The sequence below is a fragment of the Carassius gibelio genome, chromosome B1 (assembly GCF_023724105.1).
Source record: "Carassius gibelio isolate Cgi1373 ecotype wild population from Czech Republic chromosome B1, carGib1.2-hapl.c, whole genome shotgun sequence".
NCBI classification, from domain to species: Eukaryota; Metazoa; Chordata; class Actinopteri; order Cypriniformes; family Cyprinidae; genus Carassius; species Carassius gibelio.
Window position 1 is genome coordinate 17,645,185 of NC_068396.1, and position 23,314 is coordinate 17,668,498.

At 37.1% G+C, this 23,314-nt stretch overlaps 1 protein-coding gene and 1 long non-coding RNA gene across 5 annotated transcripts in view; one reads left to right on the top strand and one right to left on the bottom strand.

The window, feature by feature from the left end:
- Positions 1-23,314, bottom strand: part of LOC127949660 (uncharacterized) — a 170,722-nt gene that overhangs the window by 6,791 nt on the left and 140,617 nt on the right. The gene's annotated exons all lie outside the window — the stretch shown is intronic.
- LOC127949673 (uncharacterized) overlaps positions 15,336-23,314 on the top strand; it is a 170,816-nt gene continuing 162,837 nt past the window's right edge. The window contains exon 1 of one of the 2 annotated variants that reach the window (XR_008152412.1): positions 15,336-15,751. This is a non-coding gene — a long non-coding RNA (uncharacterized LOC127949673). Of the gene's footprint in view, positions 15,752-21,382; positions 21,619-23,314 lie in introns of those variants that run through there. The other variant, XR_008152410.1, reaches the window with a different exon arrangement.

Sequence of the window (23,314 nt, forward strand, 5' to 3'; positions counted from 1 at the left end):
TACCTCAGAATCGCTTACGCTGGCTCCGTTGTCTACACAGACCAAAATAGCAGACATGCGGGCTTCTGAGACCTCGATGATTACTTTGCTTTACCACCTCTCAGACCCCTCCATCCACCCTGGCAACCAGTCTACTGTCACTGACAACCAACGCCCCAGACCACTGCATGATACACAAAACATGCTGCGTGCACATAACAATATTGTGAGTTGTGCACCGTCTGACATCACAATGCCAGGGCTTGTAATGCCACGGAGCAAGAGGGGGATAATGCCAATATATTTCCATGACGCAGCATGTGCTGCACCACGCAGCACCAGAGCCACTGACAAAACACTGAGGCAAGCGTCATGCCAGCAGCAAGATGTGGTAAAACATGGGCGAGGGCGAGCTAAACCCAGTCACCGCCCACTAAGCAAAGAGGCTGCCCTGTCCAACCAAAGACAGCCCTCGTTTGTTTCTTTCTCCCCTTTCTCTCTCTCTCTCCCTATTATCTGTACCAGGATGCTGCTGTGGTTTGCCGTGCCGTGCTGTCAGCCAAAGAGAGGACAGCTGCCACCGAGAAAACCACTGAGACTCCTGACCACCGATGACAGGGCACACTACCCCAGCACTGTAACCGAATACAGCTGTACAAGGTTCCGATGGAGAGAGGACTCCCTCACTCACACTGAGGCCGATGTCAAACACATGTTCAGCCAACATGAGAAAGTGACTGTTACACAAATGGAGTTAAGTGGACACCACCACCGCTCCAAATAGTTCCCGAGAGCTTTGCTCAGAACCGCTGTTGCCGCCAGAATGTTTAACATTGTTATGTCCAGTGTCAATGCAGCGAACCAGTCCGTAAACTCCTTGAAACCACTGTTTACTGTCCTCCAAAAGGACTTTACCCAGACTCAGCTGTTTACAGCATTAACAACAGACATGCTGTGGGAGGTTAGCTCCTCCAATGACAGCCTAACCCCGAGTAAAACCCCACCATACATGATACCCTTAAGCCTTGTGTTAACTGTGCTGTCTTACGCCATCACCATGCCAACTGACCTGCTACAAATACACCTGGCCAACTCGCTGGATAGTGCCATCCTACGGCACGTCAACCCCAAACAGAGAGAAGTGAATGTGCGCTTGAACCAACCCATCAGTGAGTCAAGCCAAGTCTACAGAACTAAAGACATTGTCAGTGTCAGGATGTGGAAAAGCAACACCCACACCAAGACACACATTCCAGATGTGGTGGCCTACCATGACAGCGACACACAGCTGTACCTGGCCCCAAACATGCACATGTGTACTTTGACCAAAGACATTCATTATCTCTGCCTTAGCAAACCCTTCCTCAGACACAACGCTGAAGGAATCTGCAAGCGGCAACCCTGGGTCAGCGATATGCGCTGCCCTGCCGAAGCCAAGCCTCGTACACAAGTCACAGAAACGCAAGCAGAGACTGTGGGTAACAGATGGCTCGTCAACACTCCTGTGCGCTCAGCTACACTGACCTACGACCAGCATGACACCGCCACCCGTGCCAACCTGCTTGACCAAGTACTGAAAGGTACCACCCAACACATTGACATTACTCCCGTCGACACAGCCCTCCAAGCACTGTCTCGACAGCCCGTTCCGAACCCGTCATCTGCGGTCCTAGCCTAGACTGCTGCCGACACTGCACGGTGCATCTCCACTGTCATTGGTCACACCCTGACTCTTGGCGTGACCTTCATCCTATATAGGAGACTCAACGAGATGCAAACCTCTACAGCCAAACTCACGACAACTGTGGCTGGAGGTCTCCGATGGAATCCCCAGAAAGGGGGTGCCAAGTCAAAGACAACACAAAACCTCATCAAGCTGAATCCTCAGCTTCAGGAACCACCTGCCATCATGACCCACCTGCTACATGACCATCACGATTCACCTGTCATCTGCCCATCCTGATGATTGTCGTCTGATGATGTCCACACAGGCACTTCATCTGACGTAAAGGGGGAGATGTAACAGATATGCAGGTCATCGATTCATGGGTTAAATTCAGGCATACAAATGAAACCATTTTTGCACTAAATGCCTGGCCTGGTGCCAGCCTGGCTGAACTTAAAATATTTAGGATACCCGTGCGAGCCTCAAAGGGGACATGAAATCCCCCCCCCACACACACACACATAAGCACACACACGCAAACATCTTCGCTCAGTTGTAGATTAGGGATATTACAGTCTTATTACGCCACTTTCATTGTCGCTCAGATCATCTTCTGAATCAGTGAGCGCTTGTTTATAAGCATCCGGCTTGTCGAAGAAGTACTTTGAAACATTTTCGGTGTAACGGCCACGGTTCAGCTAGTCTGCGTTCATCTTTGTGGCGTCCATCTTCAGCCGGCCAGAGCGCTGCATACTAAGTAGCCACTCTTCCCTCGGAGGGCGGGGACAATAACAAAAAAACAAAAACAAAAGCCGGCTTATCCAGTATGGAAATACAGACAGACAATGAAACGCCCCTACTGCGTGCTAGAATCTCCGACAAACAACCTGATTTCAACCTCAAAATGTACGCTTTTAAATATACCAATACTGCTATCTCAAACACGTAGAGGCTTCTTTGTGATATCAACAGATTCTGCAAAAAACCAAAATCACCAATTTTGAAAAAAAAAAACAAAATGCTTCTTTCTCATTTTGCTCGAAAGTTGTGCTGCCGACTTGTGTCACTGGTTTCCGTGACGGGTCACATATGTCAAAGCTTTGATGAGATACAGCCTCAAATGCATTTTGGCATCCTTCCAGGAACCTTCCAGAATCCTTCCAGCAACCGTTTTGTGTATCAACACAAAATCCATAACTTTTGGCCAGTGGGGTCTGAAGATGCTCAGCGTCAAATTTGGTGAAAATCGGACTAACAGTCTAGGAGGAGTTCGAAAAAGTAGATTTTCAACATTAACCAAAATGGCGGGGAGGAAGTATGTCCAATTTTCCCATAATTGGTATCGATGTTCTTGGCATGAACAGAGACTATAGGGAGACCATTTTCATTTCAATAGTCTAATCTATTCCAAAGTTAATAGCATTTTTTTACATATTTCATTATAAAGTTTGACCACAAGGTGGAGCTGCCCCCAAACTTTGAGTAACATCAGGCCATGGAGCCGAAGAATTTTGTATTTCCGTAACGATATTATAATGTTATAAAAATACAGCATTTTAAAACATCATTCAAAATGGCCGATGCCTAAAATTGTTGACACGGGAAAATTGGATATAATTAGACTCAACATTATTTATGAATGTTAACACTTTACAAAAAATATAAAGATGAATTAAAGCTGCAAGCAGCGATGAACGGGCCCTCGCACCCGGGCTCACCGCCATCATGTGGCTTTAGTAAAAAGGTGAACATTGAGAAATATGCATTTAATGTCCTAAATATAAGTGGAATATATCAAAGTATATCCCATATATGTGCCAATCTTACCGTTGCCAGCAGGTGGCGCTATCATTATAATGGAATATTGGCCTTCAGATGTGTTCAGGCCAGGACTTTTATGAAACATGTGAAGTTTGGGGAAGATTGAACATTTTATGCTTGAGTTACAACAACTTCTCTTGCTGTGGCAAGACATCAAATTTTGTCATGGCGCCATGGAAACACCCTTTAACAAAAACTCAAGATCTCCAAAAGTTAACATTGCACAGGCCTTTAGATTAGACTGACCACAAAATATATGTTAATCTCAAAAAAATTATAGGAGTAGTTTGTTTTTCACCAGGTTTGACGCGTGTGCAAAGTTTCATGACTTTTTGAGCATGTTAAAGCCCTCAAAAATGCGATTCATTCGGGAGAAGAAGAAGAAGAAGAAGAAGAAGAAGAAGAAGAAGAACAAGAAGAAGAAGAATAAACAAAGCAGATACAATAGGGTCCTCGCACCTCGGTGCTCGGGCCCTAATTAAAGCTGCAAGCAGCGATAAACGGGCCCTCGCACACGGGCTCACCGGCAGCGAGTGGCTTTAGTAAATAGGTGAACGGTGAGAAACATGCATTTAAACTCATAAATATAAGTGGAATATATCAAAGTTTACTCCATATGTGTGCCAATCTTTGTGTTGCCAGCAGGTGGTGCTCTCATTATAATGGACTATTGGCCTTCAGATGTGTTCAGGGCAGGACTCTTATCTTACATGTGAAGTTTGGGGCAGATTGGACATTGTAAGTCTGAGTAACAGCAACTTCCTTTTTCATGGCGAAACATAGAATTTTGTCAGGCCGCCATGGACACGCCCTTTAACGAAATCTCAAGTCCATCGCAATTTAACATCGCAAATGGCTTTAGATTTAACTGACCAAGTTTGGTGTTGATCTGAATAAATCTCTAGGAGGAGTTCGTTAAAGTACAACCCCTGAAAACGGCAAAAACAACACCAATTTTGCAGGGAAAATTCAAAATAACCGACTTCCTGTTGGGATTCGGATTTCGTACCAAGAGACTTTTTTGTAGATATTGGTGAGTTACATGTGTGTACCAATTTTTGTACATGTACGTGAAACATAGCTCGAGGCCAATCCGTTGAAAGTGTATAGGTGGCGCTATCGAGCCATTCTGCCACACCCGGTGGAATATTGGCCTGCAGATCTGTTCAGGTCAGGACTCTTATAACACATGTGAAGTTTGGGGAAAATCTGACATTTTATGCCTGAGTTATAACATCTTTTATTCACATGGCGAGACATCGAAATTCGCCATGGTGCCGTGGACACGCCTTTTAACGAAAACTCAAGATCTTCACAACTGAACATCGCACAGGCCTTTAGATTAGACTGACCACAAAAAATACATTGATGTCAAAAAATTTCTAGGAGTAGTTCGTCACAGCGTAAAATATGTCACTTCCTGTTGCCAATAGGTGGCGCTATGACTATAACTGAATATGGGCATGTCAATCTGTTCAGGTTTGGAGTCTCATCAAACATGTGAAGTTACGGGCAGATTGGACATTGTATGTCTGAGTTATAGCAACTTCATTTTTCATGGCGAATCATTGAAATTCGCCAGGCCGCCACGGACACGCCCTTCAACGAAAACTCAAGATCTTCGCAATTTAACATCGCAAAGGCATTTAGATTAGGCATACCAAATTTGGTGTTGATTTGAAGAAATCTGTAGGAGGAGTTCGTTAAAATACAACATATGGAAATGACCAAAATTACACAAAATTTGCTCATAATATTACAAATAACCGACTTCCTGTTGGTTTTAGAATTTTGCTCCAAGAGTCTTTTTTGCCATGGACACGCCCTTTAACAAAAACTCAAGATCTTCACAACTAAACATCACACAGGTCTTTAGATTAGACTGACCACAAAAAAAGACATTGATGTCATAGAATTTCTAGAAATAGTCTGTCACAGTGTAAAATATGTCACTTCCTGTTGCCAATAGGTGGCGCTATGACTATAACTGAATATGGGCATGTAGATCTGTTCAGGTCAAGAGTCTCATCCAACATGTGAAGTTTGGGGCAGATTGGACATTGTATGTCTGAGTTACAGCAACTTCCTTTTTTATGGCGAAACATCGAAATTTGTCAGGCCGCCATGGACACGCCCTTTCACGAAACCTCAAGTCCTTCGCAATTTAACATCGCAAATGGCTTTAGATTACACTGACCAAGTTTGGTGTTGATCTGAATAAATCTCTAGGAGGAGTTCGTTAAAGTACAACCCCTGAAAATCGCAAAAACAACACCAATTTTGCAGGGAAAATTCAAAATAACCGACTTCCTGTTGGGATTCGGATTTCGTACCAAGAGACTTTTTTGTAGATATTGGTGAGTTACATGTGTGTACCGATTTTTGTACATGTACGTGAAACATAGCTCGAGGCGCACTCTGTTGAAAGTGTATAGGTGGCGCTATCGAGCCATTTTGCCACACCCGGTGGAATATTATCCTTCAGATGTGTTCAGGTAAGGACTCTGATCAAACATGTGAAGTTTGAGGAAGATCTGACATTTTATGCCTGAGTCACAACAACTTTTATTCCCTTGGCGAGACTTTGAACTTTGTCACGGCGCCATAGACACGCCCCTTAACGAAAACTCAAGATCTTCACAATTTTACATTGCACAGGCCTTTAGATTAGACTGACTATAAAAAAGACATTGATGTCAAAAAATTTCTAGGAGTAGTCTGTCAAAGTGTAAAATATGTCACTTCCTATTGCCTATAGGTGGTGCTATGACTATAACTAAATATGGGCATGTAAATATGTTCAGGCCAGGAGTCTTATTAAACATGTGAAGTATTGGGCACATTGGACATTGTATGTCTGAGTTATAGCAACTTCATTTTTCATGGCGAATCAACGAAATTCGCCAGGCCGCCACGGACACGCCCATCAACGAAAACTCAAAATCTTCGCAATTTAACATCGCAAAGGCCTTTAGATTAGGCATACCAAATTTGGTGTTGATCTGAATAAATCTCTAGGAGGAGTTCGTTAAAATACAACGCATGGAAATTACAAAAATGACACAAAATTTGCTCATAAAATTAAAAATAACCGACTTCCTGTTGGGTTTAGAATTTTGGTCCAAAAGTCTTTTTTGTAGGTATTGGTGTGTTACATGTGTGTGCCAATTTTCATGCATGTACGTGAAACATAGCTCGAGGCGCACACAGTTGAACGTCTATAGGTGGCACTGTCGAGCCATTTTGCCACACCCACTTCTGAAACCCATATCAGATGTAAATTTTCACCAGTTCTGAGGTGTGTGCAAAGTTTCATGACTTTATGAGTATGTTTAGGCCCTCAAAAATGCGATTCATTTTGGAGAAGTATAATAATAAATATAGCTGCTAGCAGGGATGGCGGGCTCAAGCCACCAATGCCATCGCCACCCCAGTGGCATCAGGTAAACTGTGCCCAGCGGGCACATGCATTCACAATATCCCTCTGGCAGTGAGGTTTTAAAGGATACGGCAGTTAAAGGGTTAATCCGAATCATCTAGACTTTAAAATCACATTCACAGAACAATATATATATATATATATATATATATATATATATATATATATATATATATATATATATATATATATATATATAACTTTAGTAACACTTTACAATAAGATTTCATTTCTAAACATTATGTTAACATGAACAATATTTATATAGCATTCATTCATGTCAGTTAATATTCCAAACTTAAACATTAAAACATTGTTTTATTGTGAGTTTTTTTCCAAGCACATTTTACCAATTCCAAACCATATCAATCTTAATAACAACCATTATTTTTTATTTAATCATTTATGAGTGCTATACAATACTCCAGGAAAGCTGGAAGAGAAAAACTCCTTATATTCATGTGTGCAGAATCATTGGGCATGTTTTCTTTTACAGATGAAATGTGCTAAAAAAGAGTTTTAACTCAAACTGTAAAGCCCATGAGAAATATCAAACACAAATGCAATACAGAAATGGATAAGTTAAGACTTGACCATTGTACAAAAAATGCTGACTGGGTCATGAGGTCAGAAAAGAAGAAGAAAAAAAAACAGGTCAAGAAGAACTGACAAAAATAATTGCAAAATAATTAGGAATTAATGTGAAGATTAATTTTTAGTCAATTCTGCAAGACAGACTTTCAGGAAAGGAGGTGGAATAAAAATGAGCTCCTTAAATCTTAATCCCGGATTCAGGAAAATTTATTCCTCAAACCATCGGACAAGAGGAGGTGGTGCTTGTCCTTCACGAGTCACTCTAATCTGTTCATAAAGCCTATATATAAAGTCTTAATATATAGTATTTCACAATACTTCATGGTATTCTAATTAAATCATTTTTTGGAATCTTTGATTTCTCAGAACCTGACACATTGTAATTCTGAGACTCCAGGAAAGTGGCAGTTCTGTAAAATGTTGGCGCTGGAGACTAAATGCTCCCTGATAGTTTCACACCTAATTCACTTAACACACACAAACACACACACACACACAGACACATTACCCACAGTGACAGAGGGACAGAGTGACATCAGATGTATGATAGTTTTTTAATTTTCTATCATCCATATAGTGTTTTATAGTCATGAAACTATGCATATTTCCTCAGAATGACTTGTCTTCTATGTGTACATTTTTTTGAAGTGTTTAGAAGCTGCACTTAAAAAAATAAAAGACATTTACTGGTTACTTTTTTATTGTTATTTCAAAAAATCACCACGACAAAACCATTCAAGCCATTCAAAATTCATCCGCACCTGTACTGTAAGATACATTATTTAAACAGTGGTAAAAGAGGATGTGGTGCTGATCCTTCAAGAGTCACTCAAAACATATCTGTCCATAAAGCCTATAAAGAATTATTCTTAATATACAGTTCACAATACTTCAGCTTGTTATTCTAATTAAGTGAGGGTCATTTTATCAGTAAAATACATACAATTCATATTATTTTTCTTTGAAAGATTTCTATAAATGATTTAAATCATACTTGTTTCTACAATAATTATTTAAAAGTAATCCTATAGCTCCATCTGGTGGCCATTATTGGTACTAAGAATTGCAAGCTTGATTTATATGTTATGATAGTTTTAATTTTATGCTGGCTCTTGAAAATGATAAAGCTATGAAACTTACTGTGCTTCCTTCAAATGATGACTTCTACGTATATAAAAAATTATGAAGAGTTGTAATTAAAAATTTTAAAGATATAGTAAAATAACTATTGTATTTTTTTATGTTACTTTAATAAATCGCTATGGCCACATCATTTAAGGTATCCTAAACCCATTCGAAATTTAACATCTTCAGTATATTGGCTTCATGTTAAAAAAGTTTGGTGTGAACTACTTGTGTCTTCTTGGAGGAGTATGAATTCATTTACAGGCTGAGTTTATCATAAATCCACAATAACATTTCTGAGTTCTGTATCAATCTGTGTTGTTTGTTTATTTTTATTTTTTTTAATTTTTCATAGGAAGATAACTGACCCTTTACTCTCCTTTTTAATAAATGTGCTTATAAACCAAGAACAAGCTATTTATAGCTGTATTTATAAACTGCTTACTACTGACTATTAATATTGGGACAAGGCTTTATAAAGCATGAACTGACTATTTACTAATGAGTGCAGTTATTATAAAGTGTTATCAATGCATTTGCTAATGTTAACAAATTAGACATTATTTTACAGTGTTATCAAATCCCTTAAATGATTTGTAAGTGTTTTGTAACGATTTTATTGACCTACAAGCATTTGTGAAAGTTCTGCTTGCATTACAGCTTAGTCTTGATTTGTGAGCTGAACAGATTTACTGTTACATCCATGAGATTATGTAAATTCAAATAAATATCATGTCACAGGATGTCAGAGGTCAGTATCAAATTAGTTTGAAATTATTATTTGCAGCACAAATAAGGTTTTTTTAGTATTTTTAAAAATCCCTAAAACTGTCAGAAAAGGATAAGGCCTAAGATTTCTATGTGAGTGGCTAAATTTGTTTGTTTTTATAACTATAATGCATAAACTATGAAACTATACAAAATGTATAAAAAAGTACAAGTTATTCTTTTCCAATGTTTTTTATTTTTTTTTTTTTTTTTTTTTTTTTTTGGATTTACATTTTAAAAAATTAGCCTAAGGCAATCATTCTAAACAGCTTGAATAAAACCTGTCAATATTTATTATAGACCACTATAACTGTGTATAATCTAACAAACAAGTTTATTATGAAAATAAAAGTGTGTACACCAGATAAATTGGACGATAAAGAAATTGCTAACAATAGTATAATAGAGCATGTTTTAGGTTTTTAGGCGTTTAGATGCAGAAATGGAAAAATAAAATGTAAAATAAAATGTAATTGATTTAATTAAATATAGATTAAGTCTTGTTAGAGCAAAATAATAAATAGATACGTACACACATTAAAAAAGCAGCCAAGATGAATGAGTTTAATTTTTTATATAGATTAAAATTGAAGACAGAAGCAGCTGGTATATGCGGTCACTTAATATTAAAATCCAGTAGATCCACTTCAGATTTATTTCTCAACAGTTTATGTTCACGTGGCTGTTTTCGTTTATATTAGCCAAGCTATTATGTATTTTGAAATAATCTTGTCTGTGATGTGTTCGTTCTTACGACGAAAGGCAGAATCCTGCAGCTCGAGAGAGATATGTTATTCTGCCAGTCGCGCTTTCAATTAGTCTTGCGCACATAAACGGGTCACAAACACCTGTATTTAGCTCGTGTTGTGTTATAATGGATGTATTGTGTGCATTTATGGCAATAATTTATTTTAAAAAGCTCTTAAACAAGAATAAATTCGTTAGTTTTGAACTTGTGACACTGTACGCGCTGATCGGAGGCAGTGATTTCAGATAGGCAGCCGCGAATATTTCATTTTCACACAAACAGTTCAAAAACATCTTAATTTAGCTCTTGGTGTGCTCTAATTGGTGAATTGTGTGATATCGCTGCAATACTTTATTTTTAATAGCTATAAAACAAGAATAAACTCGTTTTTTTCTGAGCTCGTCATTCCACACGCTCCTGCTCAGAGCGGTGATTCATCTCTCGTGTTTCTCACGTATCACTGACCACACATCAATTATTAATGAGCCCTGACCTGATAATAATCATATATGTTGGTTTAGCTTGTCGGTGTGAATTAAATCCAAGTATTTATTTGTATTTTAACCGATTTAAAAGTGAAACCAAAAGACAGTCTCCTCCCTTTTTTAGTCCGGTAACTGCACCTGTAGGGGCGCTATTTCTCTCAGACAATGGAAGTCTAAGCACACACACTCAAACAGAGGGACAGAGTGATATGAGATGTCTGACAGTTTTTTAATTTTCTGTTATCCATACAGTGTTGTAAAGTCATGAAACTATGCATATTTACTCAGAATAACTTTTTTTTCTGTATGAAAAAAGGTTTTGAAGTGTTTGGAATTTAAAAATGCAGGAAAATTAATAATTCCATCTTTATTGTCATTTAAAAAAATCACCACGACAAAACCATCCAAGCTATCCAAAACCCATTCACAATTTAAGTTCCCCAATGTTTTTTCAACATGTAGACCAAGTTTGGTGTGTATAGTGTTACTCTCCTCTGAGCAGTATGCATTAATTCACAGCTGAATGTAAAAAACAATCCACATTCAAATCAAAATAGCCGACTTCCTGTTGGTCGTAGCTGATGACTGTGAATTAGAAAGTTGTCCGTCTTGATAAGAAAAAATTTTTGTACTGAGTTTGGTGTCTGTAGCTAAAACTAACCCCCTCACTTTTGACAAAAGGTGGCGCTATAGAGTGCCTCTTCCACGCCCTCTTATGAACTTTTGCCAGTGTCTAGCTGTCACTAATACTGATATGTGTTCTGAGTTTGATGAAATTCTAAGCAAGTTATATGCCTCAAAATCACCTGAGAAGTATTCCAGTTTGACATGTTGCCACGGCAACAATATTTTTAGATATCAATATCCCCCCAGCAGATTTATATCGGCTGTGTTTTAACATTATTCTGATGAAGTTTGAAGCAAATCGAGTAAAAATAAGATGCTGAATTCAAAGCAATCGAGTAAAAAACCTATGACAAGTATATCAAATTCCAGAGCATGCGCTTTTTACATAACACTAAATAGCTGACTTCCTGTTGGGCGGAGCCTATGACATGCAATACGCAAGTTGTTCGGCACGATGAGATCTTTATGTGTACTGAGTTTCATATTAATACGTGCAAGTATGTGTGAGCTATACATCAACATTTATGACTGTGTTCCAGGGGGCGCCGTAGAGCCCCTGTGCCACGCCCGGGTCCCAACCTCTGCAGGCTCCTAAAGGCCACAGATCCAAAGGTGTGTGCACATTTTCAAGAGTTTTTGAGTATGTTAAGGACTCCAAAAGCCCCCACAACTTTGACGACAAATATGAATAATAAACCCTAAATAGCCAACTTCCTGTTGGGCGGAGCCTATGATATGCAATACGAAAGTTGTTTGTATTGATGAGTTCTATATGTATACCGAGTTTCGTACGTCTACGTACAAGTATGTATGATATATGGCCCTCCATATTCCAGGGGGCGCTGTAGAGCCCCTGTGCCACGCCCGTGTATCAGTCTCTGCCCGGCCCTAATGGCCGCAGGTTCCAATGTGTGTGCCAATTTTCAAGACTTTTTAAGCATGTTAAGGGCCCCAAAAGCCCCCGTAACGTTAAAAAAAAATATATATATAATAATAATAATAATAATAATAATAATAATAATAAATAATCCTAAGGAAAACAATAGGGCTCTCGCCCTCCAGGCTTGAGCCATAATAACAAATAATCCTAAGGAAAACAATAGGGCTCTCGCCCTCCAGGCTTGAGCCCTAATAATAAGAATAATCCTTAGGGGAACAATAGGGCTCTTCGCCCCTTCGGGCTTGAGCCCTAATTAAAGCTGCAAGCAGCGATGAACGGGCCCTCGCACCCAGGCTCACCGCCATCGTGTTGCTTTAGTAAAAAGGTGAACGTTGAGAAATATGCATTTAATGTCCTAAATATAAGTGGAATATATCAAAGTATATCCCATATATGTGCCAATCTTACCATTGCCAGCAGGTGGCGCTATCATTATAATGGAATATTGGCCTTCAGATGTGTTCAGGCCAGGACTCTTATCAAACATTTGAAGTTTGGGGAAGATTGAACATTTTATGCTTGAGTTACAACAACTTCTCTTGCTGTGGCAAGACATCAAATTTTGTCATGGCGCCATGGAAACGCCCTTTAACAAAAACTCAAGATCTCCAAAAGTTAACATTGCACAGGCCTTTAGATTAGACTGACCACAAAATATATATTAATCTTAAAAAAATTATAGGAGTAGTTTGTCGCAGCGTAAAACATGTCACTTCCTGTTGCCAATAGGTGGCGCTATGACTATAACTGAATGTGGGCATGTAGATCTGTTAAGGGCAGAAGTCTTATCTAACATGTGAAGTTTGGGGCAGATTGGACATTGTATGTCTGAGTTACAGCAACTTCCTTTTTCATGGCGAAACATCGAAATTTGTCAGGCCACCATGGACACGCCCTTTAACGAAATCTAAAGATCTTCGCAATTTAACATCGCAAAGGGCTTTAGATTACACTGACCAGGTTTGGTGTTGATCTGAATAAATCTCTAGGAGGAGTTCGTTAAAGTACATCCACCGAAAATGGCAAAAACAACGCCAATTTTGCAGAGAAAATTCTAAAAAACCGACTTCCTGTTGGGATTCGGATTTCGTACCAAGAGACTTTTTTGTAGGTATTGGAGTGTTACATGTGTGTACCAATTTTTGTACATGTACGTGAAACATAGCTCGAGGTTCACTCTGTTGAAAGTGTATAGGTGGCGCTATCGAGCCATTTTGCCACACCTGATGGAATTTTGGCCTTCAGATGTGTTCAGGCCAGGACTCTTATCACACATGTGAAGTTTGGGGAAGATCGGACATTTTATGCCTGAGTTATAACATCTTTTATTCCCATGGCGAGACATCGAACTTCGTGACGGCGCCATGGACACGCCTTTTAACGAAAACTCAAGATCTTCAAAACTTAACATCACACAGGCCTTTAGATTAGACTGACCACAAAAAATACATTGATGTCATAAAATTTCTAGGAGTAGTTAATCGCAGTGTAAAATATTTCACTTCCTGTTGCCAATAGGTGGCGCTATGACTATAACTGAATATGGGCATGTCAATCTGTTCAGGTCAGGAGACTCATCAAACATGTGAAGTTTGGGGCAGATTGGTCATTGTATGTCTGAGTTATAGCAACTTCATTTTTCATGGCGAATCATCGAAATTCGCCAGGCCGCCACGGACACGCCCTTCAACGAAAACTCAAGATCTTTGCAATTTAACATCGCAAAGGCCTTTAGATTAGGCATACCAAATTTGGTGTTTATTTGAAGAACTCTCTAGGAGGAGTTCGTTAAAATACAACACATGGAAATGACCAAAATTACACAAAATATGCTCATAATATTAAAAATAACCGACTTCCTGTTGGGTTTAGAATTTCGCTCCAAGAGTCTTTTTTGTAGGTATTGGTGTGTTACATATGTGTGCCAATTTTCGTGCATGTACGTGAAACATAGCTGGAAGGCTGTTGATTTTCTTGGTATAGGTGGCGCTGTCGAGCCATTTTGCCACACCCTCTTCTGAATCCTATATCAGACGAAAATTTTCACCAGGTTTGACGCGTGTGCAAAGTTTCATGACTTTTTGAGCATGTTAAAGCCCTCAAAAATGCGATTCATTCGGGAGAAGAAGAAGAAGAAGAAGAAGAAGAAATTAAAGCTGCAAGCAGCGATGAACGGGCCCTCGCACACGGGCTCACCGGCAGCGAGTGGCTTTAGTAAATAGGTGAACGGTGAGAAACATTCATTTAAACTCATAAATATAAGTGGAATATATCAAAGTTTACTCCATATTTGTGCCAATCTTTGTGTTGCCAGTAGGTGGTGCTCTCATTATAATGGACTATTTGTCTTCAGATGTGTTCAGGGCAGGACTCTTATCGAACATGTGAAGTTTGGGGAAGATCGAACAAATTATGCCTGAGTTACAACAACTTCTCTTGCTGTGGCGAGACATCAAAATTTGTCATGACGCCATGGACATGCCCTTTAACAAAAACTCAAGATCTCCACAAGTTAACATTGCACAGGCCTTTAGATTAGACTGACTACAAAAAATACATTAATCTCAAAAAAATTCTAGGAGTAGTTTGTCACAGCATACAACATGTCACTTCCTGTTGCCAGCAGGTGGCGCTATGACTATAACTGAATGTGGGCATGTAGATCTGTTAAGGGCAGAAGTCTTATCTAACATGTGAAGTTTGGGGCAGATTGGACATTGTATATCGCAAAAATGCGATTCATTCGGGAGAAGAAGAAGAAGAAGAATAAATATAGCTGCAAGCAGCGATGGCGGGCTCAAGCCACCAATGCCATCACCACCCCGGTGGCATCAGGTAAACTGTGCCCAGCGGGCACATGCATTCACAATATCCCTCTGGCAGTGAGGTTTTAAAGGATAGAGGGGAGCGTAGAGGGGAGCGTGCATTTGCAGTGGCTGGGCCACGACTCTGGAATACCCTGCCTTTAGAGATCAGACTAGCCCCTTCCTTGTCTATTTTTAAATCTTTGCTAAAAACTTTTTTATTTTCCTTAGTGTACTGACTACTGTGTTATGCTACATTTTGAAATGGGTGGTTTTAAATTTTTTGTCTGGTCTATTTTTATGTACGTGTAATATTCTTGCTCTTATGTTAAAGCACTTTGGTCAGCCAGGAGGCTGTTGTAAATGCGCTATACAAATAAATTGAACTTGAACTAGAACTTGAACTTGATATGGCAGTTAAAGGGTTAATCCGAATCATCTAGACTTTAAAATCACATTCACAGAACAATATATATATATATATATATATATATATATATATATAACTTTAGTAACACTTTACAATAAGATTTCATTTATAAACATTATGTTAACATGAACAATATTTATATAGCATTCATTCATGTCAGTTAATATTCCAAACTTAAACATTAAAACATTGTTTTATTGTGATTTTTTTCCAAGCACATTTTACCAATTCCAAACCATATCAATCTTAATAACTACCATTATTTTTTATTTAATCATTTATGAGTGCTATACAATAGTCCAGGAAAGCTGGAAGAGAAAAACAGGTCAAGAAGAACTGACAAAAGAATTGCAAAAGAATTAGGAATTAATGTGAAGATTAATTTTTAGTCAATTCTGCAAGACAGACTTTCAGGAAAGGAGGTGGAATAAAAATGAGCTCCTAAATCTTAATCCCAGATTCTGGAAGATATATTCCTCAAACCATCGGACAAGAGAAGGTGGTGCTGGTCCTTCACGAGTCACTCTAATCTGTTCAGAAAGCCTATATATAAAGTCTTAATATATAGTATTTCACAATACTTCATGGTATTCTAATTAAATAATTTTTTGGAATCTTAGATCTCTCAGAACCTGACACATTGTAATTCTGAGACTCCAGGAAAGTGGCAGTTCTGTAAAATGTTGGCGCTGGAGACTAAATGCTCACTGATAGTTTCACACCTAATTCACTTAACACACACACACACACACACACACACACACACACACACACACACACACACAGACACATTACCCACAGTGACAGAGGGACAGAGTGACATCAGATGTATGATAGTTTTTTAATTTTCTATCATCCATATAGTGTTGTATAGTCATGAAACCATGCATATTTCCTCAGAATGACTTGTCTTCTATGTGTACATTTTTTTGAAGTGTTTAGAAGCTGCACTTAAAAAAAGTAAAGACATTTACCGGTTACTTTTTTATTGTTATTTCAAAAAATCACCACGACAAGACCATTCAAGCCATTCAAAATTCATCCGCACCTGTACTGTTAGATACATTCTTTAAACAGTGGTAAAAGAGGATGTGGTGCTGATCCTTCAACAGTCACTCAAAACCTATCTGTCCATAAAGCCTATAAAGAATTATTATTAATATACAGTTCACAATACTTCAGCTTGTTATTCTAATTAAGTGAGTGTCATTTTATCAGTAAAATACATAAAATTCATATTATTTTTCTTTGAAAGATTTCTATAAATGATTTAAATCATACTTGTTTCTACAATAATTATTTAAAAGTAATCCTATAGCTCCATCTGGTGGCCATTATTGGTACTAAGAATTGCCAGCTTGATTTATATGTTATGATAGTTTTAATTTTATGCTGGCTCTTGAAAATGATAAAGCTATGAAACTTACTGTGCTTCCTTCAAATGATGACTTCTACGTATATAAAAAATTATGAAGAGTTGGAATTAAAAATTTTAAAGATATAGTAAAATAACTATTGTATTTTTTTTTATGTTACTTTAATAAATCGCTATGGCCACACCATTTAAGGTATCCTAAACCCATTCGAAATTTAACATCTTCAGTATATTGGCTTCATGTTAAAAAAGTTTGGTGTGAACTACTTGTGTCTTCTTGGAGGAGTATGAATTCATTTACAGGCTGAGTTTATCATAAATCCACAATAACATTTCTGAGTTCTGTATCAATCTGTGTTGTTTGTTTATTTTTTTTTTATTTTTTTTTTTCATAGGAAGATAACTGACCCTTTATTCTCCTTTTTAATAAATGTGCTTATAGAACAAGAACAAGCTATTTATAGCTGTATTTATAAACTGCTTACTACTGACTATTAATATTGGGACAAGGCTTTATAAAGCATGAACTGACTATTTACTAATGAGTGCAGTTATTATAAAGTGTTATCAATGCATTTGCTAATGTTAACAAATTAGACATTATTTTACAGTGTTATCAAATCCCTTAAATGATTTTTAAGTGTTTTGTAATGATTTTATTGACCTACAAGCATTTGTGAAAGTTCTGCTTGCATTACAGCTTAGTCTTGATCTGTGAGCTGAACAGATTTACTGTTACATCCATGAGATTATGTAAATTCAAATAAATATCATGTCACAGGATGTCAGAGGTCAGTATCAAATTAGTTTGAAATTATTATTTGCAGCACAAATAAGGTTTTTTAGGATTTTTAAAAATCCCTAAAACTGTCAGAAAAGGATAAGGCCTAAGATTTCTATGTGAGTGGCTAAATTTGTTTGTTTTTATAACTATAATGCATAAACTATGAAACTATACAAAATGTATAAAAAAGTACAAGTTATTGTTTTCCAATGTTTTTTATTTATTTATTTATTTATTTTTTTGGATTTACATTTTAAAAAATTAGCCTAAGGCAATCATTTTAAACAGCTTGAATAAAACCTGTCAATATTTATTATAGACCACTATAACTGTGTATAATCTAACAAACAAGTTTATTATGAAAATAAAAGCGTGTACACCGGATAAATTGGACGATAAAGAAATTGCTAACAATAGTATACAATAGTTTTTAGGCGTTTAGATGCAGAAATGGAAAAATAAAATGTAAAATAAAATGTAATTGATTTAATTAAATATAGATTAAGTCTTGTTAGAGCAAAATAATAAATAGATACGTACACACATTAAACAAGCAGCCAAGATGAATGAGTTTAATTTTTTATATAGATTAAAATTGAAGACAGAAGCAGCTGGTATGCGGTCACTTAATATTAAATTCCAGTAGATCCACTTTAGATTTATTTCTCAACAGTTTATGTTCACGTGGCTGTTTTCGTTTATATTAGCCAAGCTATTATGTATTTTGAAATAATCTTGTCCTTGAAGTGTTCGTTCTTACGACGAAAGGCAGAATCCTGCAGCTCGAGAGATATATGTTATTCTGCCAGTCGCGCTTTCAAATAGTCTTGCACACTTAAACGGGTCACAAAAGACCTGCATTTAGCTCGTGTTGTGTTATAATGGATGTATTGTGTGCATTTATGGCAATAATTTATTTTAAAAAGCTCTTAAACAAGAATAAATTCGTTAGTTTTGAAATTGTGACACTGTGCGCGCTGATCAGAGGCAGTGATTTCAGATATAGGCAGCCGCGAATATATCATTTTCACACAAACAGTTCAAAAACATCTTAATTTAGCTCTTGGTGTGCTCTAATTGGTGAATTGTGTGATATCGCTGCAATACTTTATTTTTAAAAGCTTTAAAACAGGAATAAATTCGTTTTTTCTGAGCTCTTTACTCCAGACGCTCGTGGTCACAGCGGTGATTCATCTCTCCTATTTCTCACGTATCTCTGGCCAGAAATAATTTATCCATGAGCCCTGAACCGGTAATAATCATATATGTTGGTTTAGCTTGTCAGTGTGAATTAAATCTAAGTATTTATTTGTATTTTAACCGATTTAAAAATGAAACTAAAAGAGAGTCTCCTCCCTTTCAGTCGAATTTCCCTTTCAGGAATTGAACCTGTAGGGGCGCATTTTCTCTCAGACAATGTAAGTCTCAGCACATAATACTCAAACAGAGGGACAGAGTGAGATGAGATGTCTGACAGTTTTTTAATTTTCTGTTATCCATACAGTGTTGTAAAGTCATTAAACTATGCATATTTACTCAGAATAACTTTTTTTCTGTATGAAAAAAGGTTTTGAAGTGTTTGGAATTTAAAAATGCAGGAAAATTAATAGTTCCATCTTTATTGTCATTTAAAAAAATCACCACGACAAAACCATCCAAGCTATCCAAAACCCATTCACAATTTAAGTTCCTCAATGTTTTTTCAACATGTACACCAAGTTTGGTGTGTATAGTGTTACTCTCCTCTGAGCAGTATGCATTAATTCACAGCTAAATGTAAAAAACAATCCACATTCAAATCAAAATAGCCGACTTCCTGTTGGTCGTAGCTGATGACTGTGAATTAGAAAGTTGTCCGTCTTGATAAGAACAATTTTTGTACTGAGTTTGGTGTCTGTAGCTAAAACTAACCCCCTCACTTTTGACAAAAGGTGGCGCTATAGAGTGCCTCTTCCACGCCCTCTTATGAACTTTTGCCAGTGTCTAGCTGTCACTAATACTGATATGTGTTCTGAGTTTGATGAAATTCTAAGCATGTTATATGCCTCAAAATCACCTGAGAAGTATTCCAGTTTGACATGTTGCCACGGCAACAATATTTTTAGATATCAATATCCCCCCAGCAGATTTATATCGGCTGTGTTTTAACATTATTCTGATGAAGTTTGAAGCAAATCGAGTAAAAATAAGATGCTGAATTCAAAGCATTTTGAAAATGACACACTTCCTGCTGCCAGTTGGTGGCGCTATAACTTTGACTCCTAATAGTCACATATATGCGATCGACATCATACAATGAATAATCTGATGAAGTTTGATTAAAATTAGGAAATGTATGTGGATGGTATTAGACACTTCCTGTTTCTCAATTCTCGCCATAAATTAAACGCCTCGCTACAAGCAAACCGTTCGAGATATCAAAAATCCCCTGGCAATTTTTCATCCCCAATGTCTTGAGATCATGTTGACCGAGTTTGGTGGCAATCGAGTAAAAAACCTATGACAAGTATATCAAATTCCAGAGCATGCGCTTTTTACATAACTCTAAATAGCTGACTTCCTGTTGGGCGGAGCCTATGACATGCAATACGCAAGTTGTTCGGCACGATGAGATCTATATGTGTACTGAGTTTCATATTAATACGTGTAAGTATGTGTGAGCTATACATCAATATTAATGACTGTGTTCCAGGGGGCGCCGTAGAGCCCCTGTGCCACGCCCGGGTCCCAACCTCTGCAGGCTCCTAAAGGCCACAGATCCAAAGGTGTGTGCAAATTTCCAAGAGTTTTTGAGTATGTTAAGGACTCCAAAAGCCCCCACAACTTTGACGACAAATATGAATAATAAACCCTAAATAGCCAACTTCCTGTTGGGCGGAGCCTATGATATGCAATACGAAAGTTGTTTGTATTGATGAGTTCTATATGTGTACCGAGTTTCGTATGTCTACGTACAAGTATGTATGATATATGGCCCTCCATATTCCAGGGGGCGCTGTAGAGCCCCTGTGCCACGCCCGTGTATCAGTCTCTGCCCGGCCCTAATGGCCGCAGGTTCCAATGTGTGTGCCAATTTTCAAGACTTTTTAAGCATGTTAAGGGCCCCAAAAGCCCCCGTAACGTTAGAAAAAAAAAAAAAAAAAAATAATAATAATAATAATAATAAAAAATAATCCTAAGGAAAACAATAGGGCTCTCGCCCTCCAGGCTTGAGCCCTAATAATAAAAAAATATAGCTGCAAGCAGCGATGGCGGGCTCAAGCCACCAATGCCATCACCACCCCGGTGGCATCAGGTAAACTGTGCCCAGCGGGCACATGCATTCACAATATCCCTCTGGCAGTGAGGTTTTAAAGGATAGAGGGGAGCGTAGAGGGGAGCGTGCATTTGCAGTGGCTGGGCCACGACTCTGGAATACCCTGCCTTTAGAGATCAGACTGGCCCCTTCCTTGTCTATTTTTAAATCTTTGCTAAAACCTTTTTTATTTTCCTTAGTGTACTGACTACTGTGTTATGCTACATTTTGAAATGGGTGGTTTTAAATTTTTTGTCTGGTCTATTTTTATGTATGTGTAATATTCTTGCTCTTATGTTAAAGCACTTTGGTCAGCCAGGAGGCTGTTGTAAATGCGCTATACAAATAAATTGAACTTGAACTAGAACTTGAACTTGATATGGCAGTTAAAGGGTTAATCCGAATCATCTAGACTTTAAAATCACATTCACAGAACAATATATATATATATATATATATATATATATATATATATATATATATATATAACTTTAGTAACACTTTACAATAAGATTTCATTTATAAACATTATGTTAACATGAACAATATTTATATAGCATTCATTCATGTCAGTTAATATTCCAAACTTAAACATTAAAACATTGTTTTATTGTGATTTTTTTCCAAGCACATTTTACCAATTCCAAACCATATCAATCTTAATAACTACCATTATTTTTTATTTAATCATTTATGAGTGCTATACAATAGTCCAGGAAAGCTGGAAGAGAAAAACAGGTCAAGAAGAACTGACAAAAGAATTGCAAAAGAATTAGGAATTAATGTGAAGATTAATTTTTAGTCAATTCTGCAAGACAGACTTTCAGGAAAGGAGGTGGAATAAAAATGAGCTCCTAAATCTTAATCCCAGATTCTGGAAGATATATTCCTCAAACCATCGGACAAGAGAAGGTGGTGCTGGTCCTTCACGAGTCACTCTAATCTGTTCATTAAGCCTATATATAAAGTCTTAATATATAGTATTTCACAATACTTCATGGTATTCTAATTAAATAATTTTTTGGAATCTTAGATCTCTCAGAACCTGGCACATTGTAATTCTGAGACTCCAGGAAAGTGGCAGTTCTGTAAAATGTTGGCGCTGGAGACTAAATGCTCACTGATAGTTTCACACCTAATTCACTTAAAACACACACAAACACACACACACAGTGACAGAGGGACAGAGTGACATCAGATGTATGTTTTTTAATTTTCTGTCATCCATATAATGTTGTATAGTCATGAAACTATGCATATTTCCTCAGAATGACTTGTCTTCTATGTGTACATTTTTTTTTGAAGTGTTTAGAAGCTGCACTTTTTTTTACTGGTTCCTTTTTTACTATTATTTCAAAAAACATCACGGCAAAACCATTCAAGCTATCCAAAATTCATTCACACCTGTTCTGTAAGATTAATTCTTTAAACAGTGGTAAAAGAGGATGTGGTGCTGATCCTTCAAGAGTCACTCAAAACGTATCTGTCCATAAAGCCTATAAAGAATTATTCTTAATATACAGTTCAAAATACTTCAGCTTGTTATTCTAATTAAGTGAGGGTCATTTTATCAGTAAAATATATACAATTCATTTTTTTTTTTAAAGATTTCTATAAATGATTTAAATCATACTCGTTTCTACAATAATTATTTAAAAGTAATCCTATAGCTCCCTCTGGTGGCCATTATAGGTACTAAGAATTGCAAGCTTGATTTATAAGTTATGATAGTTTTAATTTTATGCTGGCTCTTGAAAGTGATAAAGCTATGAAACTTACTGTGCTTCCTTCAAATGATGACTTCTACGTATATAAAAAATTATGAAGATTTAGAATGAAAAATTGTAAAGATATAGTAAAATAACTATTGTATTTTTTATGTTACTTTAATAAATCTCTATGGCAACACCATTTAAGCTATCCTAAACCCATTCACAATTTAACATCTCAGTATATTGGCATCATGTTGAAAAAGGAGTATGGAGTAGTATGAGTAGGAGTATGAATTCATTTGCAGGCTTTATCATAAATCCACAATAACATTTCTGAGTTCTGTATCAATCTGTGTTGTTGTTTGTTTATTTTTATCTTTTATTTTTCATAGGAAGATAACTTACTCTCATTTTTAATAAATGTGCTTATAAACCAAGGACAAGCTATTTATAGCTGTATTTATAAACTGCTTACTACTGACTATTAATATTGGGACAAGGCTTTATAAAGCATGAACTGACTATTTAATAATGAGTGCAGTTATTATAAAGTGTTATCAATGAATTTGCTAATGTTAACAAATTAGACATTATTTTACAGTGTTATCAAATCCTTAAATGACTCATAAGCATTTGTGAAAGTTCTGCTTGTATTACAGCTTAGTATTGATCTGTGAGCTGAACAGATTTACTGTTACATCCATGAGATTATGTAAATTAAA